Below are 19077 nucleotides of genomic sequence, written 5' to 3'. Positions count from 1 at the left end.
TTTTTTCAATTTGTCTTTTTGTTGTTATTGCTATAATAAGCCTTTTGAATGTATCTAAATTGTTTACATTTAATTATTTATACTTATAATTCTAAATAAGATTTAGTGTTAATGGCCTTAGTATCATTGGGTTATACACATTTATAATATGGATAAGTGGTACCATATTTGAGTACAGAACAGTTTTACCAATTTATCACCCACTAACTAAATATGAGAGTACACATTTTCATATACCATCCCCCACATTGGATGTTTCAATCTTTTTATTTTTTAAACTTATAGGAAGAAAGAGCCATATCATATTTTTAAAAGGTTAATGTTTTTATATATATACTATTTATAATTTTTATCTGAAAATTTATTGTTTACATATTTTGTCCATTTTTCTTTGGGGACAATTGAACTTTTAAGAAATTGATTTATAGGAGTTCTTTGTAATTTATAAATATTAACCTTTGAGTATGTCAAAAATATTTTCCCCTAATATTTGTTTTAATTTTGTTTATTGTAATTTTGTAACAGAATTCATATATTTGTTATAATTCAAATTTGCCATTTTTTCTTTTATGAATTCTGAGGTTTGTTATATCATTCTCCCTAATACTTAGCTAGTACATTTTTTTATATCTAGATCTTTATTCTATTTATTGAAGATGTTTCAATATGTGTGGCATAAAATTAAAAAGTCTAATTCTCTTTCATTCTAATGATCACTCAAGCTTTCTCAAACCATTTATTTACTGTCGTATTTTCCCATTGATTTGAAATCTCCATCTTCGTCAAATATTTGACTTTCATTTTGATATTTATTTCACTATTTCTGTGCCACAACACACTGTTTTAATTATAACAGACTTTTTTCCATATTTTAATATCTTAGGTTCTTGATTCTTCTAAAAGTTTTCTTCTGCCTTACAGTCTCCTGAATTTTACCTTTGATTTTGCATTCCTTGATTTTTTTTTCCAACTATGAGTAAATTCCTTAGGTCTTGTCCTGAGCTTCCTTTTCTGTCTCTATCTGAAATTTCACCTACTAAGTTTAGAAGGAAAATCCACTAAGAAACTTCCAAAACTGCAAATCTCCCCTTAGCCTTGATAAACTTTAAATATTTTCATATAACCCAGTCTCATCTTATCTGCCTTGATATTTCCAAATTGAAGCCCCACTGGCATGTCAAACTCAATGTGTTCAAAGCCAAACTCAACAATTTCAAATCTCCTTTTCACTTCTGGGAACCCATGCACAGTAATATCCTGTTATAACATAGATGTGAAGTTTTATGACCTGGGTTACTAACTGTTATCTGGAAGTATCATCACCGTTCCTACAACGATGATAAGCAACCGTACACTGTGCAAAGTTCTGGGCTAAACATTCAACAGTCTCCCCTTACTCATTCACTCCTCACTGTAGATTTTGTGATATCATCCTCATTTTGTAAACATCTTAACCGAAGAAGAGAAAGGTTAGAAAAATCCCTGCCAAAAATCATACCTAGTAAGCGGCAGAACTAGACATTTATGGTAACTCTATATACCTCTCCAACACTTGCTTGCTATGCAAACTTGCCTCGTATTGGTTATGGTGGGCAGGCTTGCAGGACTGTGCATTAAGATGGGATGGCATTAGGTTGGAGAGCAGTGGTTTGTTACATTAGAACCACCTAGTGGGCTTAAAAAATCATCCGTGCTTCTCAGATTTGTAAGATTCACTAAATAAATGTTTCTTACACAAGATTTTCTACAATATGTACTATACTTAATATCCTTCAGAAAATATTGCCAAATCTAATCCTTAATAATCAAATATTAAGTAAATTGCCTAAATACAATGGTTTTCTCTTATTTAACTTATAGTAACTGCAGATAACTTCAATCATTGCATTTTTTCACTGTAATGCCATGCCTATGTCAAGTTTTAATATATATAAGATACATATCAAGGACATAATATATTAGACAAGTACAACTCTTCAATTTCTTAACTTTTAAGATACATAATTGCTCCACTATGAAGACTTAAATGGGGATTGTCACTTTTGTAATTAATTCTTTTTGTTTCATCTTTCTTACTAATTGAAAATAGGCTTTCAATATAGAATGCTTTGAAATTGGATGAAGAGACAGAATTGGAAATGAACTTAATTAACTACAAACTGTCCAAATCAATCAGAGTTTGACAGTGCTTCAGTAACACACAGAGTTTATAATTTATTTGAGATCTGCTGTAATGCATATGCCATAAATTGCACAGAAGCCATGCTCACTGTGCACAAAATTTAGTGCCAGGCAATGAAGTTGCACTGGGAGAAAATTGTTCCTTCAACACATAGACTATTCTGGAAAGATTTAGTTTTACATTTTCATTTAGGCAACTAATAAACTTCTGAAAATAAGTGCCTTGCTTTTAGCCCAAATAGAATTTGACACAGAAATATTTTTAAAATGTTTAAATGTGTTTCCAAGCATTTAAACATTATAAGAGACACAGGTTTGCATTTTTGTTACAGAGTCTCAGAGTGTGTCTTGGAATATTAAATATTGTTGGTTATAGAGAAAATTTGGGCCTATGAAATTCCATTACCTTCCTCTTTATATCATGAAAATAATTTTCTAGATATTAAAAAATAACATTTACTGATCATAAAATTGGTTGATCTCACTTATTTAGTATTTACAGATTATTTTGTATTTATGGCTTTTGAGAAAAAATATATTTCCTCAGCAAAGAAAAATTTTACCTATATCTACATCAAATTTTTCTTTGTTGAGGAGAATAGTGATGAAGGCTATGAAATATATTTGGCTAGACAACATTATAGAGCTTTTTTTGTCAAATAGATCTATAATTCATACTCTATAGTCATTTTTTACGTGCAGACATCCTAAGCATATATTGTTCCCTATATTTCCCAAGTACTTAAGAAATATAAATAGCCACCATATTATCATCAACGTACTTCAATTCTTGAATATATAAATGCCTAAAAAAGGAAGGGAAGTAATACTTATGATGAGCTTCCAACATGCAAGCCATAAAACCCTGCAGGGTTATTATTGTTTTAGATTCCCATGCAAGAAATGCTGCAAGCATTTGATGAATTATGGGAAAAATTCCAAAAGAGGCAAATCGGTCATGTTACATAAATGCCTAGTTCATATCAATGTACATATAATTTCTGGTTCCTGCAAGAAATAGTGGTTGGTTAAAATAATCTCTTATTTATCATGAGATGTTTACAGAAATCTAATATGCACTGTATCTCAGATCAAATGACTTTCAAGTTGGTGGAAGAAATGATGATGGCACTATCATTGACCTATTTTTAAGCACATAAAAATATGGGCAATTTTGGGTAGGAGTGAGTGGGAGAGAATAGGGATCAACTTAGTCTAAGTCCTGGGAAAGAATAGCAGAGCACAAAGAGCATACCATTGTGGTAATGGGGAAGGGAACACAAAAACTCATCAGCCCTTTTGTAATTAAAAAAAAAAGGGGCTATTCTAGTAAAAATACCATTTCCTCATTTTTTAAAATATAAATCGTTCTAAATTAAAATGATTTTCTAATAATCAGCATAAAAGAAAAAAAACATACCAAATACAAGTTTGTTTTATTTTGTTTTGTTTTTAACAGGAGAATTTTGATCAATTCAATTGTTCTACTGTTAAATGGAATAAAAATTTCAGGCAGATGAATTGCAAAGACATTACAAATTTTTTTCCTTTTTAAAATCTTTTGAAAAAAATATAACACTGAATGCTGCTTGAACTGGACTGAGTTTTAAAACAGAAATCTGGGCTTGATAAACAGGAAAATAATGGAGATATATCATCTGTGATTCCAGAGTCTAAGATATAATGTGTTGCTGATTTTGGAGGAAAATTGTGCAACAAAAAGTTAGCAAAATATTTCCTTACAGACTACAGTTTATAAAGAATAGAGGGCACACTATAAACCTAATAAAACCAATTGGAGTTGGATATTGGAAAGAAAATAATTGGCCAGCAAATAAATAATGAATGTGATCACTATCATATAGAACATAGGTCCAAGCTAAAATAATTTATATAAAAATCTATATATTTCTAGTTCTTTCAATCATTCACATAAACACAACATGACACCTGTTCCATAAATATGTATAACTTATTTTGGAGACAAAAATATATCAGAAAACAAAACCTTAGTTTTGTTTCTAGTCACTTTAGAATACACAATGTGAGGAGCTGGGAATAGATTACAACTGGAAGAGCAAGAATCATTTTTGTTTGCAATTAATATTTTAGTAATGGATTAGGCCAAAAAAACAAAAACGCAATCTGTGACCTCATAGAACTAAATAAATTTAGGGATAGGGACGCTTTCTGAAGCAGCTTAAATGAGGACATCTAAATATATCACTAAGTCATGACTTCCGGCTTCTCTGTCCCTAGCATTCTTATATGTTTTCTTGTCATGGGCAGACTATAAATGGTGACAGGATAGAGGCAGCATCTCTAGCTCATGTGCTTTCAATTTCCAAATTATTGGTGACAATTTCTAGCGGTGCCTTTGTTGGAAAACTCTGATCACACTTTAGCTCTGATTAGGTCACATTTCATTCCTGACCAATTACTGTGTCCGGAGGGTGGCCATGTGCTGATGGCTTAGGCAAAATAAGGCCCAACCCTAGAGGTGGGAGTGTTCAGTCCCAACCAGCTACAGATGTACAAAGTGGAGGAAGTTGGCTTCTCAAAGAAAATCCAAGGAACTTCTTTCTCTCTCTGTGGGGTGAATGGGTGCTGACTGTCAAAAATAACAGATATCCACGTTAGGACTACTCAAAGAAATATGTGTGGCCTATACTCGCTTCCATGGCAGCAGAAATAATTGGTATGCTTTGAGGAGAAAACCTAATAGCTATTCATTAAACAAATATTTCTGGAGTACCTACTGTGGTACGGACACAGCCCTAACTTCAGGAAGGTTATAGTCTGGTGGGGTCAGTACCATGCAGCTCACTTCCACCATCATTTTACCCCCTTATTAATTTGTACTCTATGTGTACAAAAGATTTCATAGTCCACTGTGTCTCCTAACAGCACAGATCAAGCAACACGCGAATAGCAAACCAGTGTTCCAAGTATGAGGGAACTAATTTGCATGCGTATTTTCTGCAGTGTTTCAAAACTAATGCAATGTATTGTGATAGACTGAAGGTATATAGAAGGCAAAAAAGTAAAAGTAAAGATCTGCCTCCCACATCCTCAAGTATAACTGCGTGTCTTAGGTGAGAGGTGAGCTAGATGTTAGCAGTTTGGTATATATTCTTTCTGAACTTAGAATGTTCTAGTAACTAAAGCATCAAGTCTAAACCCTTCAACACATTATACAACGGCCAACCACATGCCCTGAGCTGCCTTTTCTAGCCTCTCTTACTACAGTTCCCTAGGGTCCTATTTTTCTAGTTAACACTTGACTCCTTGCTCTTTCCAGAATATCTCTCACTTTATCTCTTTGGGCCCTTTATTGATGCTACTTCTATTATGGAGAGTTCCCTTCCACCCCAAGAGTCGTTGGTAAAATCGTAGTCATCCTTCAAGAACCAGGACAGTTGCTACTATCTTCTGTGCACTGCATAGCACTTGCTATAATTTTATTATGTCATTTCATATTTCCCCTATTTCAAGCATATAAGAAAATCACTCTCTGTGAACTATGAGCCATTAATTGCATGTTGGTCACACATTTATCTTTCTGTGCTTCAAAGGTACATGGCGGGGGTCAGCAAAACTATGGCTTGCTGCAGAAATTTGGCCTGCCACCTATGTTTGTAAAGACAGCTTTATTGTAAGTCAGTCATTGCAGTCATTACATGTTGTTCATGGCTTCCTTTGTGCTACAACAGCATCTGATGAGCTGTGAGAGTGATCATATGGCTCACAAACCAAATTACTCTTTGGCTCTTTACGGGAAAAGTTTGATGACCTCTGGTATAAAATTTTGCACATAATGGGTTTACAATGAATACTTGATGAAATTTGCACATGAGTATTCCTTGGCTGCTACCACCCAAAAGTACAGCACTGAATTTTAATGACCCAATTGTTTTATCACCACAATGCCCGAACCCTGTTGGACTGATGTCTGCCCTATTTGGGTGTTGTGTTTGGTTTTGCATAGTCTGAACCTGGGTGGTAGAGGTGAAATGGCAGTAAAATAGAGGACAGAATCATTTTTCATCATGTCAGTTTATATTGGCATAAAGTTACCTTTCTCTCCACAATCAAGTGTTTTCAAGGGAAAGTTTTATATACCATTTTATATAGATGCATCAAGAATATTTTACTGGTTGCTGTTACAACAACTAAAAATATGCTTTGAAAAAATTGCTTGTGCTAACAGGAAATATTTCCAGAATGAAAATCTTGGTTATGATCATTTGGGTTACAGAAAGCATTTTGTTTATATCTGAGATACAACATAAAATTTCTGAAAATCTAGCCCAGCTTTCAAAGACAAGAACACTTCCTCTTTGAAAGAGATGAAATAACTACTCATGTAATATTTCAACTACCAAGAAGTGGTTAGAGTTTTGAAACTTTGCTTTTCAAGTTCAACCTTAAAGACATGTTTAAGAAAAGTCCCTAGCACCTGAACAAGATAAATAGCCTCAGCTGAAGAAGATTCTAATGAGGTGAGTTTTTACAGTTGAAGGAGACGTTTGCAATTTGTCTTCAGAATTTTCAATTGCAGATAAACCTTACGAAAAATCTGACCCCAAAACATTTGATTATTTGGAAAATATACAACTATAGTGTAATAAAAAGCACATAGATTTTGAAGGCAGATGACAGAGTCATGTCAAATCCCAACATTTATTAGTATTTGGTGGTTGTTGACTGACGTTGCCAAGCCATAGCCACTCATAAGCTCAGCAAAAAGTAAAACAGAGATAATAATACTTATTTCATACCATGTTGAGGGAATTAAATGAGGTAACATAAATAAAATGACTAACAGAGCTTCACCGTAATAATAATCTATGAATATTGATAGACTAATGAATTAGAATCTAGTTTAATGGTCTAATAGAAGCATTTCATTTTTATATCTTTTCAGATATGATCCCATTGATAATCAAATAGCCAAACAATGACATTTTCCTTTCAATTGGCAGTACTCAAAGTTCCAGAGAGTGTGAAACCTTTGGCAATCATCTATTTCCACCCAAATCACCATCAAGTCTAGCCTTCTATGAATAATTAATAGCCATTGGAAACAGAGACTCCCAAATTAAGTTTGATGATAGTTGGACACTGGAAAATGGAGACCCTTCATCAATTTATTCTCCTAAAATTGCCAGTCTTTAAAAGTTGACAACTTCCAAACTGAATCATAGCTATAAATTCGAGTAGAAAGAGCCTCTCCCTCATTACCAACACCTTGAGGCAGTGAGGTTCTGCACCCTCATTTTCCCTTTATACATTTCAAGGTATTCATTGGTTTCAATGGAGCTAGCTGGAAAAAGCCCTTTGTAGGGTTCTTAACCATTCTGTTTGAAAATGGTAGGTTTGCTGGCCAAGCAGGTTTTCTAGAATTCTCCCTTGATACCATAAACTAATTGGATGTTTTAAATTTAAAATGAGAAATCATTAGAATTGCAATAAGGTAAAATTATGAGTAGATCAGACCAATACAGGTACCTGAAGGTGTCATGTTTCTGGGAAAGACTGGAACAAATTAAGATTTAAACCTTGACACTAAAGGGAAAGTTTAGATTTCAGCACCGTGCTTCAGAAATCTTAAAACATGTTTTTAAAGAAATAGGTTGCTGGAAAGGATGTCCATGAAATGAGAGACTTTTCACATATCTTCGTCAGAGGTCAAACATGCCACTGTTTCTAGGTAGTAAATTTGCCATGTTTGGCTAGGTATGGGAAATAAATTATAAGCCTCTATTGAGTTCAATTGAGTAATTTCAGTGGAAAACACATGAATTTCACAGAGGTGAAAGCTACATTACCTTTCCCTCTTAATCAATGTAGACAGCCAGTTGGAACTGTGGTAGCCTTAAAGTTTCTCTTTTTTGTACTCAATAATGTCTTAGTGCCTGAATTATCTGGGTAAATGACTTTGCTTCTTCAAATCATGAAAATTCTTTCTTAAAAGCAATCCCTTTGTGTCAAGGTAAAGAAAACTTTGTGTTTTTTATATTTGTTTTCTAATTTAAATATTTGTACTGGCATTTGCGCTTTTCCTAAAAGTATAATTTAGGCAACTTTGAAGTTAATGCATCAATAAATTGTAAATAAACACTTCATAACCAATATTATGCTAGTTTATGTGATTTGTGTTTATCCAAGCCAAGAATTTGTTTGGACAAATAAGTAAACCTGAAAAATAGAGAAAAATAAATATGAGGCCACCATAAATTGTTCAATCTTCTGGAATAATCTCTCTGTAACAAAAGTGGGTTAGATAGGAATAGAGATTCCTAGAGATAAGATTTCAAAGATGAGTATGGTTCTTTTAAAGGCAGAGTAGGAGTGTGGGTAGGGAAGGCAGATTTCAAGCATGACCAAATGAGAGAGACAGTTTTGGGAAAGGAAGAAAACTATATGGAGTCAAGTTGTCAGGTAGGGAACTAGGACAAGGTGGTTACCCAGGAAGACAGGGGCATAATAAGAAAGAGCTGGAAAAAGAGGGTAAACCCTTAACATTGTGGGCACAGGAAGCCATTCTGGGTTATTAATCAAGGGAGTTATATGATAAACTGTGTTTTGGTTTCTGAGAGGCATTTTAGAGGAGTGATCAAGAGTACACAGTCCAGAATCAGAACTTTTAAGTTTAAAACAAACATACTTCTCTTGCTATGTGGTTTCTTTGTGTGTGTGTGTGCGTGCCTTAATGTTTGCATACATAAAATAAAAATAAAAGTGGTTCCTACCTTCTAGGGTTGTGGTGAAGACTGAATCAGTTAATGCACTTAAAGCACTTAGAGACTGGGATTTGCACTTAATAAAAGTGGGCTACCTGTTTTATGGAGAGGGAGACTTCATCTTCCAGTGTCATAGAGGATGGTTTGGAAGAATAACTGGAACAAATATACCCTTGGGTTTGGTTCAGAAATGAGTGGACCTTGGTCTCCTTAAAGCCATAAATCCTGTTAAATTCATACTTACATCTCCGCTATCCAGGAGAGTGCCTGGTACATAAATGATACCAACATGTGCAGAATACTGTTATAGGATGAGATGAGGCAGACATGGGCCTATTGCAGTGATATGAAAAAAATTAAGGTGCATGTCTGAGATATTATTTTAAAGGAAGAACTATGCTGTGGAATGATTTATAATCCAATTCCAGTTTCATGACTCAATAGCACTTTGACATTGATTAGGTCATTGTAATGCTTCTGAGATTTTGTTTCTTCCAATTAGGGCAATTATATTTAGAAGATTGTTGTGAGAACTATGTGAAACAATGCTTGTGAAATTGTTTTGTAAACTGTAAATTGTCCTACAAGTATGAGGGTTAATGTGAGAACAAGAAGAAATTTGTCTTAGTTTAGTCTTCCACAATAAGAATACCACAGAATAGATAGTTTAAATAACATACATTTGTCTTTCAAAATTCTGGAAACTTAGATATCTTAGATTAGGGCACTAGCATGGTCAGGGGCTGGTGAGGACCCTCTTCTTGGTTTCCTCAAATAGTGGAGAAAGAGACAGAGAGAGACACAACACTCATACCATCAAGCTCTCTCCTATCTCTTCTTTTAAAGCCACTAACTCCATCATAGGGGCTCCATCCTCATGACCTATTTGCCTGTCAAAGGCCCCATCTTCAAATAGCATCACTTTGGGAATTAGGGTTTTAAAATATGAGTTTGGTGAAGACAGAGACATTCATCACATAGCAAAAGTAAACAAAGATTCTGAAGTCTGGGAAAGGGAGCTTCTTTGGGAGAAATATTTGCTCAATTATTTTTATAGGTTGGAGGTAATATTTCAACTTTCTGTACCTCAAGACCACTTCAAGTAAAAAATAAAAAAGGGCTTGTGAACTATTGCTTAAGTGTGCAACTTACTACTCCATAGACTTAAAACATTCCTTAAATTAATGGAAAGAGCAAGTACTGCTTTTAATGGAGTTACTCAAGAGGTAATGTCTGGTTTGCATAAAATATAAGCATACATTCTTATGTATATATTTGTTTACATATATATGTATACATTTGTTATATATATACATTCTTATGCATACATTTGTTACATATATGTATACATATATATGTATACATGTATATATATATCTCTTATGTATATATTTGTTTACATATACATGTATACATATACATATGTATATAAACTCATATACATATATGTATACAAATACACACACATACATATATACACACACACAAACATAAAAAAATCCATAGGTTTTCTGAGGTCCACAGGCTATGCTCAGAGACCTGGTGCTATATTTTTATATATGCAAATAAAATGACATAACATTGTATCAGTTGTGATAGTTGGGAATAATAACTCGAGTTGCTCTAGTCTTAGACTCTATTATGTACTGATATCCAGGTGGGCTTTGCTCTAGTCCTGACTTTAGATGAATGAGTTAGGTTTTCTGGGTCTATTTCTTGTTTATAAAGTGAGCTAGAAAAGTTTGAGGAGCTCCTGGACAGAGCAACTTTATCACCATGAATTCTAGCTTTACAGCTTAATTTTCCAGATTTTTAGATCATCAAGTACTCCCCTCTGAAATTCAAGTGTTTCTCTGTGAAGTTGGCCTAATAGCTAATAGCTGGTTATCATCCTCCACATTAACTAAAAGCCTGCAGGGAAAAGATGGGAGCTCAGTACTCAGCAGTGGCTCCGATATTGAACTATATGCATTCCAAGCATTAATGAAATAGAACTTCACTAGTAATTACCATTTTGGAGAGAATTTTCCACAAAAAAAGCCCCAATTCCAATTTTTAAAATTATACCCAAAATAAGAAATCTTCAGAATAAACTAGGATTTACTTAAACTGTAGAATATGAGCAGATTACCTGTTTTACAGGCTTTATCACCTTAAGAGGTCAAGTATTCTAACAGTGACATACTCAGTAATTTAGGAGAGTTTTGTCTCTACCAGTGCTCTTAATGTGGTACATTGTTGGCAAAGAGAACTACAATAATTTTTGTTTTCCAATCTACATACCTCTTTCCAATACAATTTTTCTCTTCCTTCTATCAAGAAGTAAAATCTCTGCCCTTCTCTTCCAACCTGGACAGATCCTGTGACTTGCTTTGAACAATAAAATGACACAGAAGTGATATTGAGGGATTTCTAAGGTCAGTTCTTAAGAAGCCTGGAAGCTTCTGTGTTTGTCACCTTGGAACCCTCAGAATAAATCCCTGTTATCTTAAGTTACTGTGTTTTAGGATGATTTGTTATACAGTAAAAGAAAACTGACCATACTCTAACATGTGCTTATATGTGAGGCAAGTTTGCAAACATGTGTGGACCAATAGATCAATAAGGATACACCCAAATCTTGAGTGATTTCCATACTATTTTTCCTTATGAAAAACTCTTAATTTCTCATCAACAAATTCATCCTCTCTTCATAGGTTCATTTCTATGAAGATTTTCCAACTAGCTTTAGAGTACTTAGCATGCTACATTTCGTGGAGGAAATACTGGATATATCCTATGCCATTTTGTCTTTCTCCATTAATTTAATCAGTGGTGGGTATTTTGTTTTAGATTCTTAAATATAATTATGACTATATTTGTACTTCTGGCGTTTCCATCTAGTTTTAGATCCTCAAGGAGAAAATTCTATCATCTAAAGTTCTCTGGCTCCTATGTCACTAGAGAGGGAATGAGTTCCTTGATGCATATGTGAGGCAACTATATAAACATGAATGGACCAATGAATCAGTGAGGGGTCAGTACAGGGTGAACAAAGAGTCACACACATGGAATGTCACAAATGGTTAATGCCACACTTTCTTATAGCTTACCCAAAGACGATTGAGGCCCAGTAGGAGAGTATGATGTGATGCAGGAAAACATGGTGTCCCCTTCCACTGAGGTTCGTTTTTCTTTCTAGCTAGATCTTTCACATCAGATATAGCCCAATGCCAGCCAGTTCATCTAGATATACGGGATTTTCCTATGTGTATTTTATGTGTGCTCTTTTTCTCCTATTTGCTTACAATGGAATGAATCTTATATTTCTTGTATAATTGAAAACATTGTGTGAAATATACAATATTTGGTACCCACTTAATAAGTGCTTCTAACTAATGAGCTGCACTGTGTTGGCAACTGTGATAAAATAATGTGTTTGGGAACAAAATCCAAAATTCTAAACCCTAATTTTGAAAGAATCAAAATAACCTTTAATGTTTTGAAGTATATCTATTGTTTTTGTCTGTTGTCTAAGCCAAAAAAATTTAGATGTATGATAGTCCACTGATACTCTTCTTTGAAGCATTTAAAAGTAATAACATGAATGGAAAGTGATCGGTTTTAAAAATCTTCAAGCAAGAATATTTAGGTAAAATTACAACTGTTATTATCTTAGCTAGCATATACTAGGTACTGTGGTAGAATATATGCAAACCTATTAATTAAAAATAATATTAGGGAGGGGATAACACTACAAGATAAGCCACAATATGTATGGGAGAGAATTATACAAATTATGATGAAATAAAGTAAAATTACTTTTGTTGTTAGTGGCTTCTTTTATATGAGGGTGCACTTCTGAGAAGCTTCTTGTAATGTTTTATCCAATCCTACTCAAGAGAATCTCTATTTTAGGCTTATTCTACCCATGTAGGGCACACACATTTGTTTTATTACATAATCCCTGGGGTAAAATTAAAATGTGTACTCTTCATCCCAATATAGCTAAAATGGGTATGGGATATAGGGAGGCATTCTATGACTAGATGTTATTATACAAATTCTTTATCATAACAGAATCATTTCAGCATGTAGAAAACACCAGAAGTCATCATATGGCATAAAAATGGCAGTACCTCTTTTATGTGAGAGGAGGGCAGGTGCCAGTATCTCTTCCCTGTTGTCTTGGTAAAGCTGTCACTTATGGTGCCTGACTCACCTGTCCACAGGCTACGGGACAAAAATGTAGTACATACCCAAATTGCAAGTGTATATATTCCATTCCTGTGATCACAGATATTGAGCCTGTGATAAGTCTACAAAATAAGGAGAATCAGTCAAATTTTCCCTGAGATTTGTTGAATGCAAAGAAAAGGGGTTCTCTCTTTTTTTTTTTTTTTTTTAGAGATCACTCACTATAAATGCCACTGGTCATCTTTGATGACACATGAGAAATATGTCTAGAATGAAGTTCCTATACATTAAAGAACCAGCCAACAGAGGAAGAAACAGTCCAAATGGAATTGCTTGAGGCACTTAATATTCCTTGTGTAAAGCCAATTCCATCTACCCATGGACTTCCCATATATAGAATGCAATAAATTCTTTTTTTGCTTAAGAACGTTTGAATTGAACTTATATCATTTAAAATCAAGCCTCTCTATTAGTGTTCAACTTATCAAGGCTACGGGTTAGTAAAAATCAAATACTTTAAAAAAGTCATTCTTTTTCTCTTAATAGTGATCAGAGAGACTAGATTCCAAAATGCTTACCTTGTTTTAGTTAGTCAGGTATCTGGAGATCAGTCCTTGGAGGACATGACTTGTAAAATTTCTGGGAAGAAGTCAGCTAGTATGTAATGAAGTTCAATGAACTAATGAGAACTAGGTTGGCATTTCTATTCCACAATTAAGTAAGTATTAGATATTACAACCCTTCTGTGTAGTCAACAGATTCTTCGGTTACCATGAGAAAACATCCCTGCATGATTTCATCAGAGTGTAGGTCCACAGAGCATCTTTATAAGCACTGTCTTTAGGGTTTATGTTTGGAGACTTAATTATATGACACCATTTATAACAAGGAGCATCTGAAATGTTTATGATTAAATCTCTTTGGATAGATAACTCAAAACACTTCTGATAGGAAACTTTGCAAGTACCAGGATTACTTCAGGGTTCCAATGTATTGCTTAGAATCCAGTGATAAGAGAGAAAAATGGAACTATTTTAAAAGATATGTTGGATTTAAACCATATTATCAACTATATCATACATTTTCTGAGGGTGGCTTTGAACGTAGTTAAGCCTTCCAAAATGAGTGTCTTGAAAAGATATGAGAATATTTGGTACAGGTATGTATTTAATTTGACTCCAAAAATATGCTAGGCAATGTGATTTAAAAAGGACTATTTATTCAATAGGCTGTTGTAATACTTCCACACCTTTATAGCAGGAATTATTTTCATAAGGCACACTAATGACACAGTTTTTGCTGTTATCAGTTTTATCTTTAAAGGCTTAATTTCTGTGTAATACCTATGCTTTAGGTATTTTTCTATTTTCATAATTTATTAACTATTGAGTTTCTAAACTACCAGCTACAGAATTTGAGAAGTTATTCTCTAGTCCATGTTGGAGACTTGCCAAATTATATTACTTTTAGATAATGAGATCCCTATTTTATTTTTCAACATTTGATGGTAGTAAGTTCCAAGCACCATGTGTCACACAAAGTGGATGACAGTAGGGTGGTATCTAGATGCAGAAGCACAAATATGAATAATGGAACTGAAGAATCTATAATAAGTTACTGCAGGTGGTGACTCCAGAGGAAGACAGTTCTGTGTAAAAACAGCACCAATTAATGACAGATGAAAATAATGTAGAGAAAAAATTCCTTTGGCACATCTAACAACCTAAGTCACTAGGGCTATAAAAATCTTGAGTATTTTAATATGCATTATGAATTTTAATTTTTTTCTAATACCCTTAGAACGTTCTAAACCAACTTTTTCAGAATAAAGAGTTTACATGCTATGCAAAATACTTTTTCATACTTTGAAGGTTAATTCATTTTGATCCAGGATCTTATCCTGGGGCAACATTCAGTGCCATGGAGTGAGAGGCAAAGATAAGTTTGAATTGCTGCAGAGTTAAACATATAGCATGGAAGAAGAAAGCTCCAGGAATGATCAAATTTGTCTATTTGATAGCGTATAGTTTTAATGTGTGTTTTACGATTAATAGCTGCAGCTGTGAAAAGTGTGCAAGTTTACAATATCCCATAAAAATGATGGCTACAACAGAATTAGTGTCTCCCTGGGTAGAATTCATGGGCATTGCTTATCCTTCAGAATTGAACCCAATCTGAACAAACTTCAGAACACGAGGCAAGTAAATTATGGATTTATGGTGATGGGAACCAAACAAACCCCACTGTAGAGAAAAGGATCTTAGGTTACTGTCTGACCAGTTATCTATATTGCTTTAATGATTCAGATGAGCTAACTATTATGTTCATCATCTATGAAGTTGTATATTTCAAAACAATTAAAAGAGTAATTAGAATGTTCCTAATACAAAGAAAGGATAAATGCTTGAGGTGATGGATATCCCAATTACCCTGGTTTGATAATTACACGTTGTATGCTTGTAGCAAAATATCACATGTATCCTGTAAATATGTACAACTATTATGCATCCATAGTAAGTAAAAATTAAAAAATAACTTCACATAAGATAAATTTTTTAAGCTTAATCTTTACACACACTGAAGAGTTTTGAAAAATTGTCTAGCAGAGTGAATGGCGGAGTTATATCTTTGAATGACAACTGCAAACCTCCAAAAATTCAATGTACACTTGCTCTCTCTTTGAATCAAGCCCATTATATATATGAAAGGTCTTTCTCAGGGCAAAATAAAACAAAATAAAAAATAACAACCAGCATCAATGCTTTTCCCCCTTCTCATGTCAACTTTGGCCCGGATATGACACGTATCACTTCTGTGCAAATTCCATTAATGGGAACTAGTCACAGGTCCGGAGACTAGCAAATGCAGTCAGTCTTCCCCTGTGTCCAAGAAGAAGAAATGGGATGACAGAGGTCAGTGAGATTCTTCAACACTGTCTTTTAGAGAATGCACCCATCATCCTGTTATGCCAATAATCTCAGAGAAAATATTTCTATTCTCTACAATCCAGAAGGAACCCTGCCTGTTTTTAAGAAATGTAATGTTTATTGAAGCTCATTAATTGTCTAGTAATTTCACCAGCAAGTTTTGGCCTGGTTGTTTGTAAGACCACATCTCTGGTCTTACTTTGGTACCAATACCTCACTGTCTTGTGATAGTTTTCTTGGACTCCTTATTTGTTGCAGGATCAGTTGATCTCTATGTCAAAGTTCAAATCTTCAAATACAAGGCAAATATTTCTAAGCAATCATGAGCCTTCCCTTTGTTCTTCAACATTCTCGATAAGATCTCCCTCCTCCAGAACTCTGAAAGCATATTGTAACTCCTCAGTGAGAATTTTCTTTAAAGGGGAGGGGTAGAAATTTTACCTATTGCTTCACATGGAAATCTTTCTAAAACTGTATTTTGGTCACCTTTTTCTTTGTCCGCTTTAACTCGTCGTGCACACTGAAAATCTATCTCTGCTTCTCTGTGTCTTCAGTCTCTTAACCACCTTGGCTGTCTCCATTTTCACTTCCCCTCCTTCTGCCCTTTCTCCCACAATTCTCAAGTGCTGTGCCTCTGACAGGTGAACCACCCACACATTTTTTCCTTTATCATTAAACAACATTTAATTGACTAATTTTACAGCTATTTGACAAGCTATTACAAGAAAAAATATGTTGTATCTTCACTACAATAAATTGCTTTTGCAAGTAAAATTTCACTGAGCAAGGTGTTAAATGTGTTACACATAACGCACACTACATGTAAAATTTGTTTCATCTCCTTTCTTATGACATCTGCTTGCAAAAAATGCTAGCAAATATTTTCCTATGAGGGTTTCCACCACTCCCCATGGGCATTCTTATTGTAGCCAGAATCACTGCTTTATACTATTGACCTTTCAGTAACACCTATTAGAGGATTATTTCCCCCAAAATGCATTTTTTAAAACTGTGTTTAAACCTATTGACTGCCACACTAGAAAAAAAGTTTTTTTTTTTCCCCTTGGGGCCATGGTGTTTTATTACGAAAACAGAATAAAAACAATCCTTTCTAATTTAATGAAAAATTTGTTGTTTTGTATTTTTTTCTGTGCGTGAGTTACATGCACCTTGAAAAATAGTTCTCGTGGCTCCCAAGATGAAGAGATGTGTGAGTTACGAACCCTTCACGAGGCCCCCCAGGGTCAAAACTAGCCTGAGTAAAATACAATTCGCATGGCAGTTAATGTGTTAAATATGCACTTGTGTTTATGTGGGCTTGTTCACTAAAGATTTGTATAAGCTAAATAGTTTTATTTTATTTGTTTTTGTTCTTACAATCTTTTAGATTACTGCTCCTACTTTATACTCCAGAAAAAGTCTTGTTAATTTCTCAATATTTAAAATTGTTTCCTTTCGCTGATGATTTATACCTGATTTGAAAAATATGTTCAGTTGTTTTTGTTTTTATTTTTTAACAGGTTTATGAGATTTTTATCTGAACCAGTGTATGTTGGTATACTGGCTCTTTCTTAATAACAAAATGATTAGAACTTATATTCTATTGCATTCTTGTTTAGCTTATAGTGGTTCTTTTATATAATCAGTTATGTGTGCATAATAAGAATATTTTTAATGTTATCTTTACTCTAAATAGTAGAAATAACATAAAATAAGAAAAAATAAAAAGAGGAAGAAGGCATACCATGGGCTCAAGTTTATGTTTTCTCTTTATATACTTGGATTGGACAACTGGAACAAATCCCTGAAAAATGTGCTGTGAGTCACCCAGAGTTAGAAACATCTGATGACAGCATGACGTTTCTATATGTGGATTAAACAAAAAGTGTTTACATTCATTGCCTTTTCTTACCCTCCTTAGCTATAACTGTACTCTGAAATTTGGTGGGGCACACAGTGGGGCTGGGGATGGTTGGCGTGAGTAGGAATGGAATGGGTAGTGGGTAGCCCATTCATAGTGATCTCTGGTATAAAAATCTGGTTTTAAAAAAGACTTTCAAAATACATACCTATACAATATTTTAAATAAATATTGTAGCTATTATAAAAACATTAGTTATGAACATTAACATTCAAAATGCTAAGTCTTTGGAATTGTTATATAACAGACTAAAAGTGTCCCGTTTTATTTTTAAAGTACTCTTACTTTTACAGTGACACTTTCCTTTCTTGACTTTCGGTGATCATAAAATGTCTATGGCAACCATGGGAGGATGAAATAAAAAAAGTCCTTTATGTCCTTCTAATTCACCAGCGCTAAACTCAACATCTTGAAAACATCTCTTTCACAGTGAGGGATTAATTCTAGCAATCAAAACCCACCAGTGAATGTGTCAAACACAATCAAGTCTGGCATTTGTGTTATTACAACATCAATATGATACTTCTGTTGTCTTTGAAAACCTAAACCATCATTGGGATTATCGATACTGGTATTTTTGCTTTATTTAAGAAATTGATTACTTTAACATTGCAGAATGGAAAAATAAACTTCTTGCAGATCAATAAAACACTACTCTCTCCTGTGCACTCCCTTTTCCTCCCTGATAAATGCTTTTGATAAATGCTACTTTTGACGGCTTGCCTAGCTAACAGATTCCACATATTAGACTTGAGCAGCTGTTGCTGACACACTGTTCCATCCTAAATGTCCTGTTTCCTTTTCAGTAGCTCAGCAACAGTCTGGATACCCAATCATCTGCTGAAGACATAAAATTATTTTGATAAGAATTAATAGAGAACACTAGCCAGTGCATGATATAAGGCTCTCTGAGTCATGCTCAGACTTTGAAAAAGGCAAGAACTCTTAATCAGAATAGTTACCAAAGCCAGGGAAACTGATCAATAAGTATTGCCCCAGTACTTTGTATCACCTGAAGATAACATGATAAGAAGTAGAACTTCTTAATTTCTAAAACCTTAATTCATTGATTCTTAACTGTGAAATGATATAAGCTTACTCCTCTTCTTAGTTCTATCCCCTACAC

Source organism: Lemur catta, chromosome 5, assembly GCF_020740605.2.
Source record: "Lemur catta isolate mLemCat1 chromosome 5, mLemCat1.pri, whole genome shotgun sequence".
In the NCBI taxonomy this organism is placed as follows: Eukaryota; Metazoa; Chordata; class Mammalia; order Primates; family Lemuridae; genus Lemur; species Lemur catta.
Note: the sequence above shows the minus strand (reverse complement) of the source record.